The 7,328-nt window shown below is 38.5% G+C and overlaps 1 pseudogene; it reads left to right on the forward strand.

Annotated features, from left to right (window-relative positions):
• Nucleotides 1-3,351: 3,351 nt before the first annotated feature.
• Nucleotides 3,352-4,209, forward strand: LOC117707593 (non-selective voltage-gated ion channel VDAC1 pseudogene; annotated as a pseudogene).
• The last annotated feature ends 3,119 nt before the right edge of the window (nucleotides 4,210-7,328 follow it).

The raw sequence follows: 7,328 nt of genomic DNA on the forward strand, positions 1-7,328 counted from the left end.
TACAGACAAATCACTGGCCAGAAAAGACACACTTTCGGAATAGTCAACTGATTATGTCAGCCAATACAGAGTAATTATCCCTTAATAATTCTGCATCACTTGGTCTGTCAGATGATCCTGGGCCAGAAGGCTGAAAACCAGATGCTCCAACTTTTTGTAGTATAAGGACTGTCCAGGTGTTCAGCGGTCTCTATAAATTGGCTAAGTTTTAGAAGCTATGCTTTGTGCTTCCCATAATTTCAGTTAACTCAGTCATTCTGGATTTCTGATGGGGTTGAAGACTTAATAGTCTCATAGCCAATCCTGGCTATTTACTTTGAAAGAAAAGATTTGAGAGGATGGTTTTCAGTTGACATTCATTCTAAAGCCAAGAAAAAAAAAAAAAAAAAAAAAAAAGCCAGGTTCAGAACTAAGTCTTTTAGTTAGGAGAAATGACAGAGGTTCTGTTTAGTCAACAAAATGATGGACTGGGTATTAGGTCTATCTTGTACCTTACTGACACAAATTGGTATAGTTATGCTCTAACTGTATTTTAAGAGAAAAGTTTTATTTTAACAGGAAGGGTGACATGTAGGAGAAGCTAAGGTGGGAGGAGAATGGAGAGGAAGAGGAGGAGTAAGGAGAGGAGGAGGAGAAGGAGAAGAGTAGGTAGGTGACAAGAGGGGGTGGGGAACATGGAGGCAGATGTTCATGTGTCTCTGCCAGTCAAAGATAGTTGATATATCTAGGTTGGGTATTGGGTTACACTTCTAATTGTATGGGCATCTTGTTATTGAACATTACCAAACTTATAAAGCCTTTGATTAACATTTAAAAATAGTATTAAATCAAAAAGAAGAAACAGGCATGGGATAGGGGTTTTCTAGGGAGGGGGAATGTGGAAATGGGATGGCATCTGAAATGTAAATAAAATATCCAATAAAGATTTTCACGTCTAAAAAAAACTCAACAACACTAGAACAACTGTACTTTGTGATCAAGTGTCTTTGTTTCTGAAATGTGAGGCTGATTCAATGAATGCAAATAAATTCAGTGCATTTAGCACAATGCATAGATAAACTTCAGGACGGAAATCACACGAGCACACCAATGGATACAAAGAAGGCTTTGGACAAAGTTCAATATTCTTTTCTTCTAAAAGTCTATGGAATCTAGGAGTAGAAGGAACCCAATAAACACAGTAAAGGTTATATACTCTAAACCCATAGACAACATAACAACATGGGGGAAAATGAAAACCATATTCTTCAAAATCAGAAACAAAGCAAAATTACCCACTCTTGCTACTTTTATTTAATACTGTGCTTAAAGACATACCTAGAGCAATTTTAAAAGGATGCAAATAGAGGGGTAGGATACTAAGAAGTAAAATTGTTCTTATAAATGAAATTACTCTAAACTTAAAATACTATGAAGACTTTGTTGGAATTCCTTTAGAAGTGATAGACTTTTACCAAAATATCGGTGTAAAGAAGAAACCTAGAATATGTAGTAGCTTTTCCATATACCAAATAAATTTGTTTAAAAGGAGTCACCAGAAAAAAAAAAACATTAACAAAAATTATCTAGTAGTAAACCTAAGATGCTGAAAAACCTCTAGAATTCTTCTACATATCAGAGAAAACAATTTAAGTTACTAAAAGGCTGAAAAGACTTCCTATGCCCAGAAATGGCAGAATCAGTATTATAATAATGACTATGTTACCAAAAGAAACATGTTTCCATGCAATCCCTGTCAAAATTCCAATGATCTTACAAAACTAGATAAACATCATAAACTTCTTATGGAAGCATGAATGAGCCAGAATATTCACTAATTATAAGCAGAAAGAGCATTGCTTGAGGCCTCACAGCGCCTGATCTCAACCCAGTCTTCAAAGCCATAATGATATAGCATAGTAATGGCAGAAAGGCAGGCACATAGACCAACAGAAGAGAAGATGCAGATAACCTGACACAGTTACAGTCACCTGGTGTTTGTCAAAGATAAAAAATACACACTAAAATTAAACTTTTCTAAAACAAATGTTGCTCTAAACTTGTGTATTTACATGCAAAACAATGGAACAAGAGCTGCATTTTCCACCTTCAACACAAAGAAACTCCAGTGAAATAAAAGTCTGGATGTAAGGCTTGAGCCTTTTAAGCTGCTGCAGGAATACAGGGGTGAAGCACTTCAGCATATAGACATAGACATAGCATGTAGACACGTAAGGGACTCCAATGGAATGAATAGACTTTAATTCCAAACCTTTACAAATAGGATTGCATTAAATTAAAACACTTCTGCATGGCATAATAGACAAAATGAGGAAATAGCCCGGAGAAGAAGAAAAATAGATCAGGCATATCTATTGTCAGGTTGTTATCCCAATGAGTATAGCTATCATGTACAAAACAAAACACATCAAATGTTGGCAAAGGTGAAGGAAAAGACACACCCTTATTCGTAGCTAGAGCAAATGCCGATGTGTGCACCCATTCTTGAAGTCAGTATAAAGGCCCCTCAGTAAACTAAAATAAATTACCATAAAACATGTGTACCACTCTTGGGTATATAACTGAAGCAACTCAATGTCAACATAATACTTGCACATCTGTGTTTATTGCTGCATTGTTCACAATAGCCTGGAAATGGAACAAGCCTAGTCTTCCATCAACAGATGAAAAGATAAGAAAATGTTACACATGTACACAATTTAATCTTATCCAATCATAAAGTAGTTGAAAATGGACGCAGCTGGCAATTATGACAACCAAAATAAGGCAAATTCAAACAAACACTGTTTTCTTTCCTGAGCAGACTCTGGATTAGGTTTATTGTGTGTCTTTGTATGCACAGGCATTGGAAATGAATGTAGAAAGGGAACTATCAGAGTGGAGGAGCAATTAAAGATGGAAGGATGGTAGAGAGGGTTGGATATAAAGGAATACACAGAGCATGGGAGTAGTGGGAAGCAACAATATTTAGAAAGAGAAAGGAGACCAGGAAGAGACAGGCAGGGAGGAATAGAGAAAATCAGTGGGCAAACAAGACAAATAACAGTCAAACAAAATTGCATCTATGTATGAAAATGATATAGTAATACACATCACGTTAATTTTAAAAGCAATCTTTCAAAAAGCTTATGGAATCTCTACCTGCTGTTCATACCTGTAATGCCAGGATTTGGGCTGCTGGAACAGGAGGATTGGCACAAACTCAAGGGCAATTTGGATTACAAAGTGACTTCTAGGAGAGTCTGGATAAAGAATGGGACTTGTCTCAAAATCACAACATAGCACAAGTAAAACAGGAGTTTGGCTTGCTGCAATCCCGTAGTAGCTGCCGCTGCTCCCACGGTCACCACCTCCGAGAACATGGCTGTGCCTCCCACATACGCTGATCTTGGCAAGTCCGCCAGGGATGTCTTCACCAAGGGCTGCGGCTTTGGCTTAATAAAACTTGATTTGAAAATGAAGTCCAAGAATGGATTGGAATTTACCAGCTCAGGTTCCGCCAACATGGAAACCACCAAAGTGAATGGCAGTCTGGAAACCAAGTACAGATGGAATGAGTATGGGCTAACATTTACAGAGAAGTGGAGGACAGACAACACCCTGGGCATTGAGATCACTGTGGAAGACCAGCTTTCTTGTGGACTGAGGTTGACCGTTGATTTATCTTTCTCACCTAACACTGGGGGGAAAATGCTACAATCAAGACAGGGTACAAGAGGGAGCATATCAACCTGGGTTGTAACGTGGACTTTGACATTGCTGGGCCGTCAAACCAGGGTGCTCTGGTGCTTGGCTATGAGGGTTGGCTGGCAGGCTTCCAGATGAATTTTGAGATGTCGAAGTCCCGAATGACCCACAGCAACTTCGCAGTTGGCTACAAGATGGACAAATTCCAGTTTCATACTAATGTGAACCATGCGACAGTTTGGTGGCTCCATTTACCAGAAAGTGAACAAGAAGTTGGAGACTGCTGTCAACCTCGCCCAGACTGCAGGAAACAGTAACACTCACTTTGGAATAGCAGCCAAGTATCAGGTCGACACTGATACTTGCTTTCTGGCCAAAGTGAACAACTCCAACTTGATTGGCTTAGGGTACACACAGACCCTAAAAACAGGTATCAAACTGATGCTGTTGGCCCTGCTGGATGGCAAGAACGTCAACACAGGCGGCCACAAGCTTGGTTTAGGACTAGAATTGCAAGCATAAATGAATATTGTACAGTCGTTTAATTTTAAACTATTCTGCAGCATAGCTACCTTCAGAATTTAGTGTACCTTTTAATATTGTATTTGGGGGTGTGGGAGTGGATTAATAACCTCCAGGCTAAAGATGATTCAGCTTTAAGGTGATTACCATTTCAGAGATACACCAGAAACCCCATTCCAGAAAGGATCCTTTTTAGCTGTGGGCGTGGGTTGAGGAGGAGCCCCTCTAGAGATGCCAGGTTGCAAGTAGAAGGTGGGAATGTGTGAGTCCTTTGTAAATCTGGACACAGTCCCCAGATGAAACTGTGACTTCCTGAGCATCGAATCCCGGTGTCTCGATACTATCTGCTCAGAAGCATGTACACACCTGCATGAAAGAGACATTTTTAGACAGATGGTCACACCCCGTTCCCATCATGCTCTGGTCCCATCCTAGCCCACCAGTTACCTTTTTTACACCAAATGTAGTCTTTAGGGTGTGGTTAGCTATTTCTTTTGTTTTGTTCCATTTTTGGGTGGAGAGGGCATGATGGAGCCCGTCATTCAGGACTTAATTCTACCTTGTGTTGTGGTGTGGTTTGTTTTCTTTCTTTCTTTCTTTCTTTCTTTCTTTCTTTCTTTCTTTCTTTCTTTCTTTCTTTCTTCTTTTCTTTCTTTCTTTTAAAATTTATTTATTTATTTATTTATTTATTTATTTATTTATTTATTTATTTGCCATTGCACCAGAGTATGGAATAGCCTCCAGGTTCCCTGGCTTTTTGGTGGTCAGGTGATTGTGGTCACACCCTGACAACAATAGGGATCTCGACTGACTCCTCTTGCAGCCTCACTACTATTTTCTATTTTCTAGCAGTTTGATGGGTACATTATAGAGTCTTCCATTTTGTGTGGAATTAGCTCTTCCCCTTCAAATGCTGTAATTAACATCACTTACAAAAAAAGTTGAATAAAATACTGAAACCTCAAAAAAAAAAAAAAAAAAAAAAACCCAAAACAAAAAACAAACAAAAAACAGGAGTTTGGTACAGATCTGCCCTTTGGAGGTGGATGAAGGAGCATAGGAATTCAAGGCCAGCTTGGACTTTAAGGCAAGATCTTTCTGAACGATAAACAAAGGTGGAACAGTCATATTCAACTCATTTACAACAAAATTCCATTTCTTACAATATAGGAAAAGTAAAACAACCTATGCTTAATAAATTAAGAAAGATGGAATTGTAATCAGCTGTAAAAAGAACAATTTCATGTACATGTGGAAGTTTGTATGTATGTATGTGTGTGTGTGTGAGTGTGTGTGTGTGTGTGTGTGTGTGTGTGTGTGTGTGTGTGTGTGTGTGTTTTGAAACTTAGGGAAGTATGAGAAATGACGAAGAGCTCTTCAGAGGGCCATGGATGGCAATTGAGTATGTGTGAAAGGACAGGGCAATACGTGCCCTGGAAACAGCTAAGGACATATTTTGGAGGTAGGAAAGGCAGCAGCAAGAGCAGGGCAGCATATTTGGGAAGGTAGATGAATAAGAACGAATTGCATCGACATTTATGCTTTGAAGTGTCCTTTTTAAAAGTTTACTTTTATTTTAAGGGAATATATGCCTGTGTACCACATGGGTTCAGTGTCCACAGAAGCAATAAAAGGACCTTGGGTCTCCTAAAACTGGAGTAACATGATTGTTAGCTGCCTGAGCACTGGAATTGAACCTGAATCTTCTGGAAGAGCAGCCAACAGTGCTGATTGAGCTATTTCTATAGCCTCTGAATCAAAGTGTCATAATGAACATACCATTTTGTATGCTAACTTTAAAAATTAATTATATCTTTATATTAGTCATTACATTTGATATGAAGGAAATCTTTAACATTCATACTGATGTTTTCTATTTTTATTATGAATTGTTGTTTAAATGTATTTTGATTAGAATATATCTCTCTTCTCTTCTCTTTCTTCCTCTCAAACCCTCCCACACAGCACTCTCCACGCTCCTTTTAATTCATGGCCTTATTTTTTCTCATCAATTGTTATTGCATGTCTTTAGGCATTTGTGTGTGTGTGTGTGTGTGTGTGTGTGTGTGTGTGTATTGCTAAAAATAACCTCTTGAGTTCCTGTAATGTTACTTGTATATATGTTTCAGGGCTGACTGTTTAGCACTGGAAAGCCAATTATTGTGTTCTTTCTGGGAAAGAGCACCTCTCCTGATCCTAACTCTCCTTAGTTTATCGTTCTTCTTCGTATAGTACTAAGCCTCATGGGCTTTTGTCTCATCCAGTTTGGCATGTTGATTGGTATCTACTTAGTTTAAGTCATACTTGGCTGGTCATGTTGGTGAGAATTTACAGGTATGTTACTAGGAGACCTTACAGCAACCCTTCTGATCTTCAGATTCTTAACAATCTTTCCAGCTTCACTTCTGAATTTTTCCTGAGCCTTAGGTCTAAGAATGTTTTGTGAATCAATACATTGGGACTGCACTACAACACTCTGTATATGTTTAGTGTGGTTTTCTGTAATGGTCTTTGTATATTGCAAAGAAAACTTTTATGATGAGGGGTGACTTAATAGTTTATGTCTACCTGACACAAGCTAAAGTCACCTGAGAGGAGGGAATATCAATTAAGAAAATGTTTCAATATGAAAGGGCAGTAAGTAAGCCTATAGGGCATTTTCTTAATTTGTTAGTGATGGGGACAGCCCATCTCACTGCAGGTGGTGATATTTCTGGGCTGGTAGTCCCGGGTTCTATAAGAAAGCAGGATGAACAAGCTATGGAGAGAAAGTCAGTAAGCAGCAACTCTAAGTAAGCATTAATTCCTGCAACTAGGTTTAATTCCTATTTAATTCCTATTTCCTGTTTAATTCCTATTCTGACTTCCTTCAATGATGAATGGTGCTGTGGAAGTGTAAGTCAAATAAATCTTTTCCTCCCCAAGTTGCTTTGGCCATGGTGTATCATCACAGAAATCATAACCCCAACAAAGACAAGGGGTAAAGACTACACTCATCTGTGTGTATATAGAAACAAATGTTTCTAAACTGTAGTTAGTCATTATGCTGGTTTAGTAAAATGGTGGTTGTGAATTCTTCTCCAATATCCATGATGTGACTGGCACTGAGCAGTTTGCTA

Source organism: Arvicanthis niloticus, chromosome 4 (genome assembly GCF_011762505.2).
Source record: "Arvicanthis niloticus isolate mArvNil1 chromosome 4, mArvNil1.pat.X, whole genome shotgun sequence".
NCBI lineage: Eukaryota > Metazoa > Chordata > Mammalia > Rodentia > Muridae > Arvicanthis > Arvicanthis niloticus.